Source organism: Lagopus muta, chromosome 6 (genome assembly GCF_023343835.1).
Source record: "Lagopus muta isolate bLagMut1 chromosome 6, bLagMut1 primary, whole genome shotgun sequence".
Lineage (NCBI taxonomy): Eukaryota > Metazoa > Chordata > Aves > Galliformes > Phasianidae > Lagopus > Lagopus muta.
In genome coordinates this window covers 38,639,654-38,663,604 of record NC_064438.1, presented here as the reverse complement: position 1 = coordinate 38,663,604, position 23,951 = coordinate 38,639,654, and the positions used below count along the sequence as shown (strand labels likewise).

Here is a 23,951-nt window from a genome sequence, read left to right as displayed (position 1 = left end):
TATCCTTTTTGTTGTTACAGTGACCTATGAAACATTATTTGTACTTTAATTGGTGATCTATAACAGGGGAGTTAAACGGTTTTTTGGACTGTAGTTCAAGCAGGTAATTGAACAATGAAAATCCAATGGGAAACTCTGACCTTTGATGAGCTCCTTATAAAAGGTTGTTGTTGGTATAACTTGCCTTCAGCACTTACAGGAACACAATGTCAAAGCTTACCAGATCTCAGGTTTCCAGTTTAGAGAAAAGATGAAACTGTATTTATTAATGGTGTATCTAAATCAACCAAGCAAGGCAGAGGAGTTCATGGAGCTAGCCTGAGGAGTCAATGTCAGAGATGGAGCATTGCAACTGCTGATTTTGCTCAGCCTGTGTGCCTCCAGTATAGAAACTGTGTAATCCTCTGTCTTGTCTCTGTGGGGTGGTGTTGACAGCACTAGCAAATGGCTGAGTTCCCAACAGACTGCTAGTGGGGGGCCTTTAGGTAAAATCTGATTCATCCGACCCTATGGAAGCTAACTGCGAGCTGAAAGATTTGCTGATTGTGTTGTTAGCTATGTTATATCTCACTATGATAGGGCTTAAAATATAATCTTAATACACCTGATCCTCAAAAGTACTACCAAGCAACACTGAGCAACATCACTCCTTGTACACACAGATTCTTTTTCTCACATGGATCTTGATGATTTCCCCTCATTCTCAATTCTCACTGTTGACTGTCACATATCATTTCAAGAGCTACCCCCATCTCTGACTGCAGCTATTCGTTATCGGCCCCTTTGCCTTTACCACTTCCATTTGTAATTTAAACACCCTAATTTAATAGGTTTGTCTCATTATTTTGATTAATCATATTAACTCATATTAATTAAGAGATGGATTTAGGTAATGACAGAGGTTAATGGAGTCAGTTTTCGCTTTCCCCTGGTTTTTCAGGGGAGGGGGCACAGGGGTAGGAACAGAAAATAAATATAGAGTAAGAGGAGGGAAAAAAAAAAAAAAAACTATTGGGGGGGAAATCTCAGTTAGCAATCAGAAATTCCCTGCTAATTGAATGTCTGATTTTATTAATGATGAAATTTATAAAGGTCCTTAAGAAAAGAAAAGAATTTAGCCAGTTCAGCAGTTAAGTGTGAATATTAACTAACTCTGAGATAAAAGGTAAAATATCCATTTTCTTTTCTTTTCTCTACTTCTTTAAATAAAAAGCTCTCTTTGACACTTCATCCCATTAGAGCTTTAGCTTCCTTTGCCATCCATTTCTAAATGGCTGGAGACTGTGCAGAGAATCTAATGTCCTGGATGGTTTAAGAAATGCTGACCTTGGAGGGCAGGAAGTTAATACGTGGATCATCATAGTGCTTATTTTCCTTGATGTTTGCTTTCTGATGATGCTTTGATAAGTGAAAGAAGAATTCCAGCTCTGCCCTACGCTCTGTCTCTGCTCTATCATACTTGTTTCCCTGAGGCTCAAACCGAACTGCAAACAGTATTGGATTCATGCTGAATCTTGTGTTGGTGCTGTGGGCTGCATTTCCATCACGACAAAGCGTGGTGAATCCTTTGCTCATTGAGGTTCCTCCGTGACAGAGTCTCATGATAATCACTCCCAGGCATGCCTATCAGCAACTGCTACTTATTTGTCTTTTTTTACTTGCTTGTACCAGCACTATATAAGCATAAAATGTCATTTGAGGAAAGGAACTCTTTGTAACTCCACTGCCCCCATCCAAATGAATGCATAAGGGCCAGTCAATGGAAAGCTCTTTTATCTTCTGCTCCATAGCAGTTCAACTGCCCTGCTTGAATGAATTTTTGTAGCTGAAGCTGGTTGATGGTTAGTTTTCAGGTAGGTGTGCAAGACCTCAGAGTAAGCAGCTAATTTTTCTTCATACCAGAAAAGAAGATTTTAGTGATAATAGTAACATTCCTGTATACAAAATGAAGTAACTTAACCATACAGGAAGAAAAACAGGTGTTCAAACCTGATATTAATAAATATAAGAGAGTTTATATAAACTATTTTGAATCCAAATAAAAAAAGAAATTCAGACGAAGTTGTTTTGTGAACAAACTTGAAAAATAGGCAACTTGTTGTATTTGTAAATACCATTGCAGTAAATGTTGCTGATGAAATGCAGTACCCGTAGTTGACTTGTGAAAAGTAGCCAGTAAGTTTGTAAGATGATGGTCTAGCTTGAAGTGTAGTGTATTATCAGCCCCAAGATCATTTGGCTGTAAATTACAGTTTTTTATATCCAGTCTATATCTTCCCCCCATTTTAATTTGAAACTGTTTTCCCTTGTTCTGTCAAACAGATCCTGCTAAAAACCGTCCCCTTATTTCTTATAGCCCCACTTTAGATGCTGAAAGGCTGCTCTCAGGTCTCCCTCCCCTCTCTTCTCCAGACTGGATGGCCTCAACTCTGTTAGCCTGACCTCACAGGGGAGATGTTCTATCCTTTAGATTATTTATGTGGCCCTTCTCTGAATGCACTCCAATAAGTCTGTGTCTCTCCATTACTGATGACTCTACATTTGCTGTACTCCAGGAGAAATCTCACCAGCACAGAGTAGAGAGATTAGCAGGGAGATTACCTCCCTCGTCCTGCTTATCGCACTTCTTTTGATGCAGCCCAGGATACAGTTGGCTTTCTGGGCTATGAGAGTGTATATTCATGTCCAGCTTCTTATCCACCACTACCCCCAGGTTTTTTTTCAGTAGGGCTGTGCTCCATCCTTTTGTCCCATGGTTTGTATTGATAGTGAGGGTTTCCACGACCCAGTACACAACTTTGCACTTGATTTGCTGAACCTCATGAGTTTCACCTGAGCCCACTTTTTGAGCCTGTCTAGATCTATCTAAATGGCATTACATCCCTCGGCCGTGTTGATCTCACCATACAGTTTGATGTCCTCTGCAAACTTCAGGGTGCACTTGATCCCACTGACAATTTAGTTGTTGAAGATATTAAAGAATGTTTGTCCCAGTACTGACCCCTGAGGGATACTTGTCACTGATCTACATCTGGACATGGAGCCATTGACCACCACTCTCTGGGTACAATCTCACAACCTGTTCCTTATCTGTCAAACAGTCCACACACACACACCAAAAAAAAAAAAAAAATCCATATCTTTCTAATTTGGAGAGGTGAATGCTGGGCAGGACAATGTCAAAGGCCTCACTGAAGTCCAGACAGATGTTAACACTGGCTCTTACCTTGTCCATTATGCACCACTGTAGGAGGTCCCTTTGTTGGTCAGGCAAGGCCTGCCTTTAATGAAGCCACGCTTGTATGTATCTCTTAACTATCCAGATTTCTTGACTTCAGTACAATTCCTTGCTTTCAGCTACCTTAAGCTAAAGTTTGCTATGCTTTTATGTGAGTTTTTAATTTCATCCAACTAGCATCTTACCTAACTTGTCTGCCACTCAGATGAAATTTTAATAGGAATTTCAGAGGATGATTACTTTTTGGTAATCTGTGATTAAAATAGCAGAAGTCTACAATGGAATTTTTCCATAATCAGTGTATCAGAATGAATGAATGAAACAAATTTCAGTTGAAGAGGCACTAGAACAGCTGAAATCTGATAAGTCTGGCTGACCTCTTTATGACTTTGATGAGAACATCAGAAACCAATTTTGCTTTTGCAATGATGTTTTGTAACAGGAAAAAAATCAACCGTGCTCTATGATTGTTAGCAGCTAGAATGTTCATGGTCTGCTTCGAAGATGTTAAATGACTATAAAATTAATAAGTGTTTGTTTGCTTTACCTTTGCTTAATATAAGCATAAGTCAGTTAGGCAACGGTTTCTCTGCAGAATCACGTTGACCTGAGCAATAGAGAACCATGAGTTTGAAAGATCCGTTTCATGTTCTTTGTGTGGTATCTTTTCATTCGCACATGGAAGTGAAAACCTGTAGGAAAAGTACGAGATTCAAAGAAAGAATTCTGGGAACTTATCACTTAAGAGACCTGAGAAATGGATGACTAGAAGCTGCAAAATAAAGCCTGGGATTGTAAGACCACCAGTGAAATCTCAGTACATTATGAATTAGAACAGTATGACAGCGTGTTTTGTTTTCAGGAAATTATGGTCTCGATTGAGCAAGTAAGGCTTCTCAGACTTTTTGGAGTTACCCTGCACAGCTGTATCTCTACATGTCTGCCTCTCTACATGGGAGTATTCCTAGAACTCTAGGCTCTGAAATCCCACTTTCCCATGAGATATCCTTGAGTTATTTTATTAAAAACATGCAAAACTTCTTCCTGTAAAGAAAACCTTGAGCTGATAGAATGTAAAAGCTCAGAAAATGTAAAAGCCAGATAAGAAAACATGTATGCATGCATTTACATACATACATATTTAGGAGACAATAATACTACATGATATTTTAAGATAGTTTGGTGATTATGTTGCAACCTGACTTAATTTTGTAACCTTACATTTTACAAATCTGTTGATTTCAGTGAAGGTTCAAATGGAAGACAGCAAACACCATTTTATTGCAGAAACGGAGGCAAGCTGGACTGTTCCTTTTTTGAAATTTTTACTGAATAATCTTTGAATTCATTTTTGCCTAAAAGGAAGAATTTAGTATAAGAGTTTGATTTTACTATTTATGGCTTTTTTTTTTTTCCCCCCCCCATATTCCTCCACTTAAGCTTGTTTAAATTAGTAGTAGGCAAATAGCTAGAGGTTTTTATATTGCCTGGAAGTACTAAATAGGCAAAATCTTATGATAATTTTACTCTCTGACTATTAAAAATGCAGGGAGGAATAAGAAACAAATTGCATAGAATTGATATTTCTCTCTTTCTGGGGAGAGGAAAAAAAAAAAAAGAAAAAAGCCACTGTGGTTTAATTCTAATATTACCTGTGTTGAATTTATAGCGGGTAAAAGTCAGTGGACTTCCTTCACCATGTACAGTAGCATAAGGTTAGGAAGGAGTCCTGTATATTAAAACACTGTGTGTAAGTAAATACACACTTCTGGGTACACTGTATCTCTTTGTTTGTGCGTATTCAAGTGCATATATTTCACAGCTCCTGTCTGCATCATTCACTTCCAAAACCAGCATGCATTCATTTTCATAACTTCTTCTTCTACTACAATATTAATGGGACTATCAATGGGAAGGGACAAGAGAAGCATTTTTAATGTTTATCTGACAGTTGCAAATTTCACTTGAGGTTGTTTACTGGGATCTGATTGTTGGCAAAGAGGAGTAGGGAAGGCAGCAAGATGAATGGGATCACGGGAAGAAGAGATGTATTTGTAGGCCCTCTTAGTAACATCTAAGAGTAATAAAAAGTCCTGTCTTATTCCTCCTTTACTAAGGCTTAAGTTTTAAACAGTAAGAAATGAGAGATTGTTTTAATTAACTTCTGTCTAATCCAGGCAGCCTGTTTAAACTGAAACATTTTGCATTTAGGTATATGAAAATCAGGTGGAGGTCTTTGTGTGTATATGTTCATTAGTTCCTTTATGGGAAAAGATGGTTGGATGTGAGGGAGAGTTTGCAGACTTGCAGATGAACCTGTAATGTGATGTCAACTGCTTTTGACCTTCAGTTCTGGGACTATATGGAGGGGAACTTATTTCTTATGGGAAGAGTTGAAGCTTTTCCCAGTTTTGCTTTGCAGTTTTACAGCCCCTGAGTTTTATAGATCTGGATGTTGTGCCTCCAATTTTTTCATCACTGCAAACATTTTTCTTTCAAGAAGAAAAAAAAAAAAGAAGAAAGCAACAACCAATGGTCTTGAAGTTCTGCTTCTTTGTCCTTTTAGTTTGTGCTTTGAAATGTTTATCTTTAGGTCTCGTTTTTTTCAACCAGAAATGCAGAAAGACTAACTGTTCTTTTTGATGTTTCAGTGAGAGAGTTTTTTTCATAACTGCACAGTGTTACCAGCCAGTCTTTAAGAACAGAATCAAATATTGATGAACTGTAGACTACAGTGTTGTGTTCAATCTCACCTTGTCTATCACAGGTGGCTGCAGAAATAGAAATGTTTCAAAACTAGGTAGCTAGCTGAGCTATTTGGGAAAATGGGCTGTTCTAACTGAGGAAACAGTTGTAGAAGAGTATGTGACTGTGAGGAGTAGGTTTAATTTTCCATGCAAAATGAAATCCAAAGTAATTGCTATGTAGATTTGAATTGCTAGATACTTACAGTTTTTGAATTCTTCTCTCCCTGTTTTTCTCAATAGGCCTGAGTCTTTTGGTGAATTAAATCTTCATTGATGAATCTTGTCTGGCACAGCTGAGAAGCCTTGATGATGACTTAAACCACTCCTATGAAGCACCATGGCAGTTCTTTTCTTTTCAAGTGAAAAATAGTAATTTTCCACAGGAAGCAGGTATGTTCCACAGCATTTTAATTATGTAAATGTAACTGATTTGGGGGAAGAGTGGGAAGAACTTCCAGTTTTCAGTATGTAAAAAAATAATTGTCACGAGAAATGAATTCTTGCTGTGTTTTGAAATACCAGAGTAAGGGAACACTAAATCTGGGAAGTGTCATTCATAAAACCCTTGGAATGGAAATCAAGCTGCAAAATGGTGTTCTTAGTTGTAATGGGTGGTTTCTAACATTTGCTACCTAGAGAGAGGCAAAGATATCAGCAGAGACTGAACCTGGTGATTCCACTCACTGTTTATTAATTACCAGCACTCATTTCTATTCAGTGTCAAGTTTGGGTTAATTACAGTAAGGTTGCTTTCAATTGTTAGGTTACTTTCTTTGTTAATTACTGTCGGGTATTCCCTGTTGTCACTGCCCTCAGCCCTGTTTATTTCCTGCAAAATCCAAATTCACACTGAGACTAAGGAAGTGTGGATCTATACTTTATTAAAAAGTCAGTATGGCAGCCTTGTTGCACTTCTATTGTCTAAGGCTTTCTCTACATTTTTAACCAGAAGAATGTAGGTTGAGAGCATCCCCGTCCGCATGTCCCTGCTATGCTACTTCACACAACAGGCAGTGCAGTCTTAGCATACCTCCACGTGCAACTCTTCTCCTGCAGAACCTCTGCTGGCTGTCTTCAGAGCAGGAATCTCTGCATACAAGTCCTGTGCTTTCATTTAATACTATTTGGGTAGTATCATCTCATTTACTGACCAACTGAGTGATGGAGCCAAAACCTACAGATTGGCCATTGGACCCCAGTTTTTCAAAGTGTGACAGCCTTAGCAAGCTACCATCATAAAAGTAGCATCAACAAGCCCTTTATCTCTTGTAAGCAACTTGTCTACCTTCTTACTTCTAGATCATTGCATCTATCTAAACTGAATCCTCTTAGATGGATTTAGTGTGTCCTTTTGTCATTAATATGGCCATGCTGCACATAAGACAGCCTCGTATATTGGGCTAACCATTAAATTTAAAGCCCAGAATTTACGTGTTTAAAAACACCTGGCAGGGAAATAAAATGATCAGTATTTAGAAAAAGCAAGTATCCTGTATCACAGTTGTGAGACACGAAAGGAAGCAACTATAAGGGAATATTCACTACACTCCTATTTTCAGAAATTCTAAATAAATGTAAATTATTGTCACCAGTGAGTTAAGTTGGCAATATTCAGATGTATTCCTCTGATTTGCATGGTTGGGAAAGGAAGAAATTTTGGAGCATAGTAAAGTTTTTCCAGAAACCACAAGCTTCTTTTCCCTGTCTGCTTGGAGAAAATGTAAATGTGTTTCCTGGTGATTGTCCAGATGATAGCCTCCTCGGCATTCCACCAAACGGCCACCTGTCTGCCTGTAATAAATGATGGCTATAAAGTGAAGTGATTGCAGCTGTGATACAGCCAGAGGCATTTGTTTATATTCTTATAATATGTATCAGATTGAATAGAAATTATCACTTACAATTGACAAATGGAGAGTGGAGATAGTTGGTGGGTATGAGAAAGCTCAGCCGGAGCTGGGCCAGCTGCAAACTTTCTTTGGTGAGGGCTGCAGAATGCAGGTGTTGAGCCAGCCAGTGATTAATGGTGTGGCTGGATGCTCACTTGTGTTAATGATCCACATGTCTTTGGATCGCAGCACATGGTCCAGAAAGTTGCTTCTCAGAAAGGAGCCCAGTGAGTAGAATCTGCAGTTTTGAGGTTGGCATGTGTAAGTAAGTAAATGGTGGCCAGATTAGAGAAGTATTCCTGAGTATTTCATCAGGAGAAAAGTATTGTTCTGTAGTGTTATCCCTCAGTGTCTAAGTAGTGTACAAAACCAGGACTGCTGAATCTAATCAGAGCATCCCTGACTAGATGCATTATATATTATTATAACAATATGCTGTTAATTAAGCAGGGGAAATGTCTGTTCCTTAGACCTCTTTCTGACCATAAGAGTGGCTTATATTACTAGTTTCCTGAATTACTGTGAACGGCTTTTATTTGTCTCTGTGTAGACACAGAACTTTCTTTTCTACACTGAGAATCTGACTATGTCCAAGTAAAAAAAACTTCGGAACTGATCACTGGAAAGATCTGTACACTGCAGGTTTGTAAACAAGCTAAATGTTTTAGATTACCAACAGCATTTATCCCTTTGCTAAGTCTTGAGAGAGAAACTGGAGCCGAAGAAAACTCTCAGACCAAAGATGGAAAAGTAAGACAAGCAATACCATCACTACTCTTGACATAAATTTGAAAGTAGACTGAACAAATCTCTAGAAGCTATGCAGCTGGTAGATGTGGTAATCTAAGTGCCCTGCACAAACTATTTGTCTTTTTAAAAAGTCTACATGTGAAAAACTGTATCTGTGGGTATCTGCAGTGACATGCCAATTCTTTTTTGTTGTCTGAAGCTAGTTGGAAGTGAAACTGAAAGAAATCTAGTAGGAGTGACTAAGGAAGCAAAGTGCAAGCAGCAGGAGTGTTGTAGTTCATATCAGTTCCATCTGTTGAGTGTGTGTCCCATTTTGGTATGAAACAATAAAGGCAGTATCAAAGTCCGCAGATGTTTTGGAGAAGAAAAAATATGGGATATGCAGCAAGCTATAGCATAGAGTTAAACATCCTCTTACCCAATTTTTCCTTTCTGAAAATGTTCCACCAAGAGTGTTTTGTGTGTCTATAGAATACAGAGCTGATTTGAATGGAAGCTCAAAATGAGCAAGGCCTAACGCATAGCTTCTGCCAGAAGTGAGAATAGATTCTGTTGTTAGCTGCCTTTTTGCTCATCTTTCTGTTTTCTGAAGTGCTGGCTAGTACCTGGAGAGGCAAACTATCCTCTAATTTTTTGTAGTCTTGCCCTAAATATATCTTTTCAGCTCGGTAGAAAACATATGTCCCAAATTTTTGAGAATTTGAACTCCTGCTGATTGGTAAGTTCAGGGAGTGCTGCCACTCAATCCTGTGCAAGGACTTTCAACTTGGAAAGAAGTGCTCTCTTAATTACCTGCTCAGAAACTGAGTTACTATGAGGAAGAGAGTTAAACATGAGTTGGATAATTGAAAACACTAAAAAAAAAATAAAACATCAATTTTATCAATTTCTTCTAATTCATTAGCCCCAGTGATGGCTGTTACTTTTGGTTTCCTTGTCAGCAGAAGAAGCCATTGGTTGAACTCATTTTTCTTGTGCTGCTAACATCTAAAAGGCAAACAATGCTTTGTCTGACTTCCATGGGATGACAAACTGTTCTGTCTGCAGATCCACTGGCTTTGGCTTTCTTTCTTGTCTTACATTTCATTCCACATCATCCATTTGTGCAGTAAGAAAGCTTCTTGCCAGAGATCTGGCTTAGAACGTGCTATTCTGCTCACTGATGCCTGGTCTTGCTAGGACAGACAGTTCCTTACAAAAGTTCATAAATCATAAATGCATGATGTGATCAGTACAACTCTCCTGTATTGAAATTTCAACAAACAGCTTGCCCAAGCAAGTAGGAGGTTGAGCTGGGTACATATATGCACTGCAAGTCCTGCTGTGTCTATCGGTACATTGCTTTCAGGTGTTTTGTGACCAGATGCTGGCACTCTAAATCTCTAGAACAGTAGTTTAGATGTGTTTCTGTTTGCGAAGCATTGTTCAACAGTAGGAAATGATTTTTATCCCTTTGTTCAGAATGATGTGTTTGCTTTAGCTTTAATGTCACAGCAGTGGTTTGTATTCCTGGTTCTGCTACTGAGAACTCAATATTGGTCTCGGTTACAGTTTTCAATGGGGCAGTGATGCCTTCTGAAACTATTCCAAAATCTTCAGGCATGTAAACAATGATTTGTGAGGGAAAAAACCTACTAGTCTTAATGAGAAAAGAGTAACTCAAAAATCCCTGTCCTGGTTTCTTATTAGTTTTGCATTTCAGAAAGTTGAATTGTCCATGTAAAGCTTATAAATGCAGAGCTTTGACACTTATTTTTAATCTGAAAGTGCTCTCTGTAAGAAAAAGCTGTTTATTACTGTAGCTTTACCATAACTTCTTTATTACATTCACCAGTTCTTGTCCTCATTTAATCTAAAGGAGCATAGGACCAAGTTCTGAGGGGGAATGTATGGCAGGCTGCATTTGTCTGTTAATGTCTGGTACTGGGAAGAGAGGAGGTACTTGTAACTTTGCTTAGTGCCTAAATGCCACTTTATCGTGGTATCATAAATAAAGTCTAGTTGGCAGGTCCTGATGCCTATAAAAACAAACAAACAAAAAAACACCCCCAAAAACACGTAACAAAATGGGAAACCTTTCCTGTTCTTCAGTGAGTCACCTCCTGATGGAACATAAGTGCTCTGAAGCTCACTGCTGTTGCATTTTTCTGACTGGTATTTAATTAATTACCTAGTTTCCGCAGTTTCTGTATAGCCATGCTTACTTGCTAAACTCAGTAGCATCTTGTATGTTCTTACTTTGTTCTCTTGTAATTGAAATTGAAAGTATCTAATGTCATGTTCATTTACGATCACTTATTTTCATTCATTTGAGCTAAAGGAGCATTTAATATGAAGTAGAAATAGATAACAGGCAGTGAGAGCATATCTCAACAGTATAGGGTGCTAAATTTATTGAACACTGTGAACTCAAATTAGTAAAGTTTCAGAAGATACTAAAGACCGTGAGCTATATTGATTATGTGGCTGAACCATGGATATTTTTATAGGTGCAAAGGATTTCCTTTCCACAGAATCACAGAATTGCAGGAGCTGGAAGGGACCTTGAGATCATCAAATCCAACCCCCCCGCCATTGCAGGTTCCCTACAATAGGTCACACGGGTAGGCAATCCAAACATGTAATTTCATATGTTCAGAGAAGGCATCTCCACAACCACTCTGAGCAACCTATTGCAGTGCTCCTTCACCCTTAGCATAAAGACATTCTTCCACATGTTTGTACAGAAGCTCCTACGTTCAAATTTTAGCCCATTACTCGAGAAGAGCCTGGCCTCATCCATTTGCCTCTTTCCTTCCTCCCTTTAGATATTTATAGACATTGATCAGATCCCCTTTGTCTTTTTTTTTTTTCCCCAGGCTGAACAGACCCAGGTTACTAAGCTTTTTCTAGTACTGGAAATGCTCCAGGCCTTTATTAATAATCTTAGTGGCCCTCCACTGAACTCCTTCTAGGAGATCCCTGTCTTTTTTGTACTGGGGAGCCCAGAACTGGACACAGTAGTCTAAATATGGCTATGTAGTTATTCCTGCCCGAAGCATAAGGACTGGCTGCACCCCTAAACCTCTGCAAAAAGAGTGGATTGGTTTGGGGGAAGGTGTTTTTAATTTGCATTTAGTTCTCACTGCTCTCGTCTGTTAGTAATAGGGAATAAACTATAGTAGCCTCTCTACACACAGTCTGTTGTGCCCATGATGGTAACTGGCAAATGAGCTCCGTGTTGTTACTGTATCTTCTCTTCTTTTGAGGAGAAGGAGGAAAGGAGTGCAGTGATGGAGGCCAGAGGAGCTGAGCATGGTTCCTCTGCATGCTTCCTGGAAGAAAGTGTCTCACCTCTGCTTTTGACTGGTGAAACTTGCAGTTCTTGTCCTCTTTTTTGTCACAACAGAATCCATGGGATCTATAGCAGTCTGAAGCAACTGTAAAAATTTGAACAAAAATCTGTGTAGTGTGGTGTCCTGTTAGATAATAGCTCTATTGCACACTTCTGGGAAGAACATCAGAACATCAGTGTTTGGTTCTTGAAATGTGTGCGGAAGTGTAACCAAAATACCTATAGACAGCACTTCTCCTTCTTCCCCCAAAGACCCTGCATAGATGTGATGGCAGTTCCCTCCAGAGTATATCAGTGCTGCCACTGCTCTGGATTGCTGGATAGGTATGAGAGATGTAACTTCTCTGGATGTGTCCTATGACAGTACAACTCAACATACCTGTGCATAGTCATGCTCTGGAGCTGACTAGTGACAGTGATAATTACTTTCCCTGTAGGTTTCTGCTAAGGAACCACTATGTGCTTTATATGGGTCATTGAATTAAGTGTCCAATGTGACATCAGTTTCTTTCATTATACTTGTTCTAAGAGGATGAAGGAAACTAAGCATTGTGATGGGAAGTGAAAACAACTAGTTGGTGCTACATACAGACCAATCAGCTTTGTCCACTAAGCAGAAGTGAAATTTGCTAAGAGATTGATAGATTTTGGATCCTGACTTGCAACTGCCAGCTCACACCATTAGGCAGTGCTTGCTTTTCTCTTTGCCTCTTTCCTCTTCACTTTAGTTCTTCCTTATGCCATCTGAACCAATTCCAAGAAGAGAGAGATAAGAACACAGTAATTTGGGGTAAGAATCTTTCCTCTGCACTCTCACTCCCCACTCCCATTCCTGTCCATACAAGATTGATAATGAAACCAATACCTTTCACCAGCGTAATTTTCATATTTAATGAGCGTGACTCAAAAACTATTACATTAATTAGTCAAATCCCACAAATCGTTAATGGTGCACACGGTAATTAATATTGTATTCAATTAAAAGCTGACCTGTTTCAGGTGCCTTCCCCTGGTTTAGGGGGCTCTTTGAAGATAGCGTATGTTTCAGTGCCTGAGGCCAAGACTTATTTTGTTCCAGTGGTGGGCAAGGAGATATTCTTTTCTGTTTTGTTTTTGGTTGTTTTTTTTCCCCACCATGAACATATGCTGGTTTCTCCCCCCGCCTCCATCTCCAAACGTGCTGCTATCACTATACAGACAACCTGCTTGCTGTGATTTATGGGCTAGTGCAGTGCGGGGCTCACAGACTGGAAAATTTCCAGTTTACACAAGAATTCCCTGAAAAATGAGCTTGGTTAATTTATTTCTTTCATTAACAAGTTCGAACTGTGAGATACTCTGAAACCCACTACCCTCCCCTTCACAAACCCTGAGAAGCTCAAAAGGCCCTTGTTCGGCTTCCGGAGGGCCCCAATTCACTCCTTTATTAGCTGTGGGCAAAAAGTGTATGACTGAAACTTATTTCTGAAGTTTCTTTATGCAATTTGTTTGTTTGTTTGTTACCTACGTGAAGGGGAAGGATGGATGCCCTAGATCCTAATGTTAATATTTCTGGCCTGTTTTAGTGGTCTTGTTGCTTTATCCTGCTGAAGCCTGTGGTTTTGCTGCTCACTGGGTCTGCGAGAGCAGGGTGCAGTCCTTGAACTAAGCCTTGTTTTAGATGCTCCCTCCTATTCAGCTGTGGTTCACTGGCTGCTTAAGATCCACAGAGCGTATCCAGTACTTTCCTGTTCTGTTTCCTCCTGTTCAGTGGAAGGTGATGAGTTGTATGTAGGTCTGGTCCTGACGCTCCTGTGCGCTGCTGATTTGGGCACCACTGGGTACAGTGACCTTGCTACTGGGACTTGTTACCTCTCATCCAGAGCTATATTAACAACTCAGTTTTGCATTTCCTTCCAACAGTTATGTCTGTTTTCAAGTGCTCCATAATGTGTCTGTTCCATGCTGCGTGGGTTGGAATATGCTTCACAGACCTTGTTGTAACTCCCTCCTGTTTTCCTATGTTCTGCCATGCAAAGAACCAATACTGAATATAGCCTGAAATCTTCTCACTAATGTTGAAAAAAGAGAAGTTATTATCACTCCTTTGTCTCACAACAATTGTCATTAGATGCTTGTTAAACAGTAATCATGGTGAAATCATCCTGCGTGCTTCTGAATAGTATTGTATCTGCTGATACAATTGTATCTGCTGAATATTGTATCTGAAAATCAAAGGATTTGCCACCATAATGCTGACTCTCTAAACTGCTCTCTGTGATTCTGTATCCATAATGTACTGTTTTCCCCTACTGATAGATATGTATCCATACCAAATTTCTGCAGAACAGGAGGAAAAATATGCTCATGTCCTGAAAATATGCTAATGCTACTAAGAGTTTTTGAATAAGAAACACAAGAATTTTAAATGAGATTTTTTTTCCTGAGCTAGGTCATTTTTTTAAGGAAATAAGAAAGGCTTTGAAGCCAAATAGCATAGATACTTTGTAAATACCTATTATTCACCTGTAAATCAATAGAATGTTCTGAGGAGGAGTTTTATTTGGTGACATTAAAAACTTTTATGGCAAATCCAGTAACGGTATCCACATATTGATGCCTATTCGTTAGTCCAGCTAAAATGTTCCTCTATTTATTTATCTATTTATTTATTTAACAAATTTATGATGTGTTTAAGTGGACCTCAAAAAAAAAAAAAAAAAAACCAAAACCAAAACAATCTTTCTAGTGAATGTTTGGCTCCTGTATAGTGACAGTGAGCCTCCTGATGGTGGGATTGCTTCTTGCAGTTGCCATGTGTGGTGCTCTTGCAAGCATTTTGAGGAATCTCTACACTACACTACTCTGCACTACAAGTTAAAAACTAGTTAGTGTGGGTAATGCAGCCATGCAGTGCTTGTCTCTTGTTTTTTTGTTGTTGTTGTTCTGTTTTGTTTTCAGGAAAACAATTTGTTCAACAATTTTCAGGAACTATTACTGTATTAAATATCTGGAAATTGCCAACTGAATAAAGTTATCCCTCTGCGTATTTTTCTATTGGAAGGGTAGGTATCAAGTTGCTAGAATGGAGATCACTGTGCAAATGAAGGAGTGACTAGAAGTGCTGATATTAAATCTTGTTTTAAGCTTCTGAGCCCCTACTCCTCTGTTTTCACTGGGGTCTGAAAACTTTAATGAGACCCAGCAGGAGTCAGTGGGCTGGGCATGTTCTGCCCTCCTGGCTGCGCACTGCAGGTCACTGCTGTGGCTGGCACTGCATGGCAGTGAGCACCCTGTGCCTGGGTGAGTGCTGACAAACGTGATCTCCCACAGGAGCATGGTGAGCATCCCGTGATTCTGAGGTAGCAAGGGTCAGGCAAAATTTACTTGCACGTTATTCTTTCTTATTCCTGCCATTGCTCTTAACTATGCAAACTGAGAGTAGACTGTTCAAAAAGACTAGGGAGAAACTGACTCTAGGTCTTTTGTAGAAAGCTGCTTGAACTCACTGATTGGTTTAAAACAGTATAGGCCATATTCTTGTGCAATATTTTCTTTTTTTTTTTTGCAAGTACCTTGACAAGCATATTGCTATGTACAAGCACAATCCTCTGAGAAGTTGTAGAAATAAATGCTGTGCATATTCAAGCAAGAGGGAAAGAAAGAGCATACCTGCTAATTCCTGACTACCTCTTTAACGTAACATAGGCAGTTCTTAGACAGCTAGTTGGGTTGCTAGTTGTGCCCTCTGTTCTTTTAAGAGCAGTTTGGAGTTTGGCAAAACAAGTGAGCACTTCCCACATGTTTACATTATGTAATGCTATGATAATCTTAGTCATATAGACTAAAATGATTTGTGTTGACAAGGTAAGCAGATTTTGACTTGAACTGATGACTTACCTTGCTTCTTTCCATTACTGTCCTGAACCATGTGGTTAAGAAAACCAAGTGGATTTCCTGTTATTTTCAGGAGCTGGAGTTGTCCCCAGAGAAACTGGTGATGTTCACTAAGGAAAGTCAGAGCAGAGCGAAGTAAAGTCCAAACTGAGACTGAGTTCCTTTCTTTTCTCCAGGGACTAAAGTTAATCGGGTTGCATGTGGAATCCTCTTGGTGCATAGCTATGCAGTCACTGAGTATCTGGCAGTTGTTTTTCTCCCATCATTAGGAAATTTATTGTGCTTAAGTGAAGGAAAGTCTGATTTGCTGGGGGAATATACATGAAAATGTGCAAACTTCTTAATAGGAAAACCAGAACAATTCTCTAACTCTTGGCTACTGCAGTTAAGTAGTCTCAATCTAAATTATTTAGGTGAACTCAAATTCTTTTGATTGTGTTATGTCGAGTATGCAAGACAAGGCAGCTAAACCATGAGAAGAAACCTTGGCATGATTATTGCTTGATAAACTTTGGATGAAAGAAGAGAAAGGGTCCTTTACATTTGAACTTCTTATCCTTCTAAGGTAGAAAGAAATAAAAGTATAAGTTGGGAAATGTATCTTATGCCTCTGATTCATAGGACAGTTCCACTCCTTTAACATAATGTGCAAATGACAACAAATTCAAGTGAAAGCAATTGACTATCTCCTGAGAGTACAAAAATACGTGATTCAGCTCTTCGGCCTGGAAAAATCATACTTCTAGGTCAGAAGTCGTTAGAGTAGTACATCTCTCTCTATATATTTTTTCTTTCTCTTTAGTTTGTCAAAATACTGCCTGTTGAGAATGTGATTTTGCTGAGGAACTCATTTGGAGGCTAGATGAAAACAATCTGGATACATATACATTTTATTATTTAGAATCTTTATCAATTAGTAAACCACAAGGGAACAAGGTTGATATGTCTATAGAAAGGAGAAGGAATGAAAAACATCACCCTGGGATATGGTACATTCTGCAGCAATTATCCATCTCACCTGTTCACAAATACAATGCTATTCTTAGCAGCTCTATCACAGATTCCTTCCAGAGGCTCCAACCACATACAACTAATATACAGTTCTTAGTTTTCAGACCTCATCCTTTGGAAAGGCAGCTGCAATTTAAAAATGGTTCACATTTGAATTTTTCAATTCTAGCTTTTTCCTTAACTCAATTTGCTTTGGTGTTCCTTTTCATATGAATTTTTCTTTTAAATAGATCCTGTATCTTGTTCTTACATCTGTTGAATTCTAGCCAGCATGATACTGCTAATTTGTGCCCTTTTCAGACAAGTCTTTCAGAAACCTGTGTTTCCTCACTGCTTCTAGGGAAGATGGCTTCTTCCCTGGCATGATAATATCATGCTGAGTACATTGTTGATCTTCTGGGGGAATTTCTTTGGCATAATCAGTGCTGTAAACCTGCCTCTAATGAGTCTATACTGACAGACACAAATACAGGCATGGCTGCTGAAATCTGGTCCTTCACAACTACAAGGAGACTGACTGAGATCATAATGTTCCTGTTACTAGTTAACTATTTCCATCAGAGCAACACTACACTTGAAGAACTTAAGGCAACAGGTTGCTAGTACTATCTTTCTGTGCAGGCTCCAGCCGTTTGTTCCCTGGCTGCTTATAAAGCACAGTTCATTTTATCTGAGTCTTCTTCATTGTTTCTGTGTGTTATAGCCCTTTGCCTGTTGTCTACTAAATCTTCTAGCCTTGAGCCCAGAGATCTTTCATTCACATTTATTTTTCTTTCCAAAGGCTAAATGAGTATCTCCTTGGCTAATGTCCAATTTGTAGCTACCCAGAAGCCTCTTGATTTGAGAGGCAATAGAGTACTTGTTTTATTTCATTTCTGGTTTCATTTCATATCATATCTTTTTGAATTTCATTTCATTTCATATCTTACTTCTAATCTTGTGTACAGGGACATTGTCTTGACTTTAAATCAAGTTGCCAGCAGTCCAAGTTCTGGCCTGATGGAAGATGCCTGAATTCACTTTACCTGTGAACGTTCATGTACACCATCATAACATTTACATCTAAAGTTATCTTTCCATTTTTCTTCCAGTTGAAGCTCCTTTCCTATCATTCTGTTGCACTTCTATCATACCCTGGAGCAGCTTCTGTTATTTCACTATGTACTTCTCTGGGACAGAAGCAGAATTCCTCTTCTGCTTGTTATTGAAGTCACCTGTTTGGGACTGAGCCACAGTTGTCAAGAAGAGACCAGTAGCTGTGGTCCAAAGCACATGTGGTTCTGTCTGTTCAAACAAACATTTTTCTTGTTTACAAAGAAGGTCCATAAAGCTTTTTCTTAAATACAGCCAGGACAAATGAAAAATAGGATTTTCTGTCCTGATAAGACAGCTAATGTCAAACCAGATCAAATCTCTCATCTTCCTCCTGAAGCTCTCTCAATTTGCTTCGTGATTACTTTTAGCTTCTGCTGCATATGTCTCCACCAATTCGTGCTGTTACTGTTGTGTTTCATTTCTCTAGGAGACCAAAGTAAGAAACTCAGATTTGAAAGATTTTTTGTTACCCATTGTCTTGGATGGAACATCTAGAGGCGGCAAATGCGGCAGCGTCTAGGACTAGACTTGTAAACAGATGTTTCAGCAGCCTCAAGCACAGTGTGATGTTTAACTATCTTTAACTATCTAAGAACTGTTTTGATACCATAAAGATGACAATTTTCGTGTGACCCCCATTTAATCAATAACAGTTGCATTAAAGAGCCAAACACTTCGCTTTCTGAATGTGAATATCTTTCAGAAAGCAGAAAACACCTGTTCTTTTCCATTCACATGCAGTTACTATTCGTGCATAAGGCAGGCAGTTGTGAACTCTGAGTATGTGTCTCTGTGTATATATGTGTGTGTGTGTCTCCATTCCTAGTACAGGAAGAAAATCCAACAATATTTCACCCAAATGAGAAATGTTATTCTGCAGATTAAAGCCATGCAGGGCCTGGTTTTGTCTTTATTTATGCCTTTCTATTTCCTTCTCTGCTGACATGGGTGCACATGCCGGGAAGCACTGAAGGACATAATTGGCGTTGTGAAAAATTATTGGGAAGCCAGAACGTTCCCTTGCAGTGATCCCCCCCTTCTCTTTCCCATCTGTCACCATCTAATGTGACAAAGTTTTTATCGGGCATTGAGGCAGAGGAGATTAAAAGTAAATACTGCAATCAGGAAGCAGCTGGGGGGAAAATGTAACACATTTCACACTAAGCTGAACAGCTCATCAACTTAGCCTTGTATATCTACGGCGGATGAGAGGGAGGGAGGGAGGGCTGCAGGGGGATGGTGTAGCGCAACATGCTTCTCCGCACTGGGAGGCTGAAGAGGATCATGTGTTTTCTTATACAAATAGGATTCATGCTTTCTGACACTTGCTTTGGGAAAAAAAAAAAAAAAAAAGAAACAAAAAAAACGAAAAACCAATCAGGAGCACAGTAGTTTTCCACTTGGCCTTGTAACAAACTCATGTAAAATACTGTTTCCTCATGCCCTGATTTACATTTTTTAGTTCTCCCTATATGCTTTAGTGTTTGTCCTACGTAGTGCCATACCTGCATGTAGCTCTGGCTCCTGTTGCACAGTCTTTGGGAAACGTTTGTTGGCTAAATGGAAGCCATTGTGTACAGACAGATACAATGATGTTGTAGGCTTGTGAAGCTGAATACTGCAATCTTTGGATCACATTGTGCTAACCATTGTTGTATTTTGTGTAAACTGATCTGCTTGGAAAGACCAGGAAACTTGAAAATTTTATTTTATTCAAGCCATGTTGCTTTATTTTATTTTTGTGCATAAAAGTTAAGGTATTTGAGCACTACCTGTTACTACTCTTCCAAAGCTTTTAAAAGTCAGTGCTTTCATTTGTAAAATATTGGCTGTATCTTCTTATCTTTTGACAACAGTCATATGATGTGAGCTCAGTGCTGGTGATCAAAGTGTAGGCTGATGCTTGTGGGTGGCTGTCAGAATACTCTCTTTATCCTTGGGATAGATAAAGCTATGCAAGTTGATATAGGCTTCCTTGGTATCCCTGCCTTTCTGCATGTGACTTCTACAGAAGGAATGGATTCTCCTAGACTGGGAAGGATCTCAGTCTCTAGCATTTGTTTGATCCTTGACTCTTCTGCTGAGTGCCAGTAAAAGTTCAATATATGTTAGTTATGCTGGCATTTCAATGTGAAATAAGAGGCTATTTTGCCAGGAAATGGACTCTGACCCTGTTGCCTTAACTATGTAATTTGATAGGATTTCCTTAATTTAGAATTACTTCATGGCTTTCTTATCACTTGTTCCTCAATGTTGATGAGGTGTCCTGTGGTTGTTAGCAAGTTGTCAAAGAATAAAAAATTAAAAAATCTTTTCAACTACTTGCTGAATAATAAGATCAGACGATGTCTCTTTGCATGAAATTAACTTATTTTTCTGCTCCTGTTTTCAAGGGTGCCCTCAGTCAGCCTATGTAGTTTGCCTTGTGTTGCTCATTGGTACCCTACTCTGGTTGTGTCACTCTGGGGTCATCCAGTTAGAAGAGCTTAGTCAGATTGTATAATCCATGGCTAAGATTGTGTTCTGTCTTAAGGCAGTAACTATAGAATGATTCTTTGGCTTCTCTAAAGTTTCCAAATAGCAGATTGTAAGAATTTCTTGCTATTTTATCAGTGCACCTGTTTGTTTTCTATATTTCCTTATAGAAAGTTGGCTTTGATCTCATCATTCTTTGTTGATTACTAAATCCACCAAACAGAACAATTATGGAAGTCCATGCTTTCTAAACATTTGATTGGTAGAGAGAGTGGAATCTTTAACTTCTGGTGTTAACTCAAATAAATAAATCCTGCCATTGGACTGCCAGCAATGCATGTTTTGACTATATTGAAGTATTGATGCTCTTGGCTAAGGAACTATTTCCATTGTATGGAAGGAGTGAGATAAAGTATGATGAGGAGTCATTACTATACTTTTCCTGATATCCCTGCATTATCAAAAATAGGCACGTTATTGAGATTTGTTTTTCAGTAGCTCATATGAGCTACTTTTTAGTGTTTGACAGCTAAATTCTGATGATGCTCTCTGCAAAAAGCGAGTACCTGCCCTCATTACGGTGATACTTATTTGCTGTCCTGCTGATAAAGTTCCATGCTTTACCTCAGGTCTGTGGGCCTTGATCTGGTCCTCTGTGTCACTGTTTCTCCAAACGTGAAGGCCATTGTTATCTTACAGGCTAGAACTAGGAGTGTCACCCTTATTCTCACTGCACTCCTAGTTACATCGAAACCAGAAGGAGGACCATGAGCCATGATGTCATGCAGAACATAAGACACAAGAGGAATTAAGTGAGAAAGGAGGTTGGGTAAAGGCCTAGATGGGCAGAGGAGTGTGCAGGAGAGGATTGATTGGGCTGGGACTTGAAAACCTTCAGAGATTAAGATTCCACAGTTTCTCTGGATAACACGTTCCATTGTTGAGTTATGGTGAAAATGTTTTTCCGCGTATTCAGTTAGAGCTTTCCTTCTTGCAGGAGATGGCCATGGTATGTCATCCTTCTCACCCCAAACTGAACAGAGAAGTCAAGTGGGTAATGTTTTTCAAAACATCAGTATAGAGCATCATGCTATGGTTAAATATCTGGTTGTTATTATTACCATTCTTTTAAGTCTAGTTGAAGCCCATGCAGCCTTGGTGGCTTCTAGTACTTAACTTATTGCAGCTTTCTCCTTAATAGTGTGTGGGGTTGTTGTTTGATTCTTTGTTTGTTTGTTTGTTTTTCAAACAAGAAGGATCTGCCTTTTAAACAGCTACTGCCTCAGGGTGCAATCACATGCAGGTAGGCACAGACCTTGGAGATGACCTCTGCAAGGAATGTTTTGCTGCAGGAAGCCCTGCTAGTAGCACAGAAAGTTGTGCTTTCAAAGGACTAGGCAGATGGTTTGCTGCTAAATATTCTGCTTTTTGGGTAAGACATAAAACTGAGGTTCTGAACGCTTGCATATTTTCGTAAGTGCTTCCTGACTCTCTCCTAGGTGTATTATAAAGAGTGCTTGTGCTTTGTTTGGGCAATACCAAGTACCATGATGAAGTGCAAGTAACTCAATGGGATTTATACGAGCTTATGAAGCGGAGAATAAACCCCATAGTTTGCACAGTAAATCAATTTGTAAAGCGCTTTGGGATCTTTCTGGATGAAAGGCGCTATATAAATGTAAGCCATGACCATTCATCATTATTGAATATGAAATAGAGATATACACTCTATCAAGCTAGCAGCAATAGGCTTGGGCTCATGATTGCTCACAGGGCCCAATCAATCATCAGATCACGACATAATGCAGCTAGAATAAAAAAAAAAAAAAGGAAAACTTACAGCAAATCATTCCAAGCAATGCAATTAATGGGCATCCAGTATAAATAGCGATCTCAGTCAGGGAGCCTGGGCTTTTCCTGAGCAGTAGAGTTGATTCCAGAGCCATACAGTGTGAAAGAGAGAATTACTAATCCAGTATTAGCAGGGGAAAGTTTCTCACCAGCAGTATGCTGTACAGACATTCACTGGAGTTAGACTAAAAAGACTTTCTGACTATGGTTTTCAGAATTGCTTTCCCTTCCCCCCCCCCCCCCCCCCTCCCCTTCCATTTGGGAAGTGACATAGAAAAATGTTGGGTTTTTTTGGTAGAAAATGTTAGACTCAGTTCTACATCAGGTCACAGAGATGCTGTACATTTTTACTAAGCTGTAGCCCAGGCATTTAGCCTTGGTTGTAATCTGTAGCATCTATGGTTTCTGCAATACAGTGTGCACCAAAAACAGTGTTCATAGGAAGTGAGGATTGGGACCAGGCTGCCTTGAATGCCAGTGTATAATCTAATTTATGTTGCTTATCCTTGGAGAGACTGACTGCCATAATGTGCTTATTTTATGCCAATTAGGATGAATGAAATGTAGGCTGCTCTAGTACTTGGCTTGAAGAGCCATGCAAATTGAGAGCTTTCTGCACTCAGACAAGAGCTCTTTCTGTCCATATGATTGCCTAATGAGAGAGGGCAATACCTGGTCTGAACTTCCTCTCCTTCCTACTTCAACTGTGCTGATGTGACTGTCTCTCAAGTGCTGTAGTGCTACAGGATATGATATTCTACTCTCATTTTCTGTTTTTATCACAGCAAGATTGAAAATTAATAAAATTTAAAGGAGGGAAGTAAACACTGGAATAAGAAAGCAGGGAAGTGGATCAACAATCTTATTACATAAGACCTGTTTTATCACAGGTCAGTTTAGGAAAAATAGGTAACCCCCTTCTACTCTTCTGTGTGATGACCATGTGACAGTCTGCACATTACACACAGTCTATAATGCCTGTGTTGCTGCCTGCAGTTATCTTAATCCCCAGCACAGAGGCATAGCTTGACATGTTATGATGATATGACACGGTAGGATGAGAGATAACTGTCTCAACTTGTGCCATGGGTGGTTTAGGTTGAGTATTAGGAAAAATTTCTTCTCCAAGAGTGGTCAGGTATTGAACCAGGCTGCCTAGGGAAGTGGTGGAGTCACTGTTCCTGGAGGTGTTCAAGAAACGTGTAGGTGTGCCACGGAAAGACATGGTTTAGTGGCCATAGTGATGGTGGGTTGACAGTTGAAGTAGATGATCCTAGAGGTCTGTTCCATCCTTAATTATTCTCTTATTCCATGTTCTGGAATCACTAGGTAGAGCAGGTCCAGTCTCAGGTACCTTTCTGTGCCAGAGGTGCTGCTATAGCAATTCAATTGAGAGATGGAGGATTCTGAGTGATGAACCCACAGTTCTCACAGAACCTTTGCACAAGACCTGCTGGCAGTTATCAGTGCAGCTGTTTTAACTCGTACTTTGCTGTAGCTTTATAATGATGTGTGTACAAATAGCAACTGGAACTCTGCTACTGCTTGGCCTTGTTGTCAAAGTGGGATAAAGAAATCAATGATATGAAAGATCAGAGATATGAAAGATCAGAGAAGTTACTGAAATTAGCTGCAGTCTTGCTCTATAGAGTGTGTTGCTTGGAAAGGAGCTTGGGTTGTAAAGA

The 23,951-nt window shown here is 39.3% G+C and overlaps 1 long non-coding RNA gene across 3 annotated transcripts in view; it reads left to right on the top strand.

The window, feature by feature from the left end:
* The window catches only part of LOC125695019 (uncharacterized), a 113,084-nt gene that overhangs the window by 44,473 nt on the left and 44,660 nt on the right, over positions 1-23,951 (top strand). For all 3 annotated transcript variants that reach the window (XR_007377777.1, XR_007377776.1, XR_007377775.1), the window contains one exon: positions 6,226-6,375. This is a non-coding gene — a long non-coding RNA (uncharacterized LOC125695019). The remainder of the gene's footprint in view (positions 1-6,225; positions 6,376-23,951) is intronic.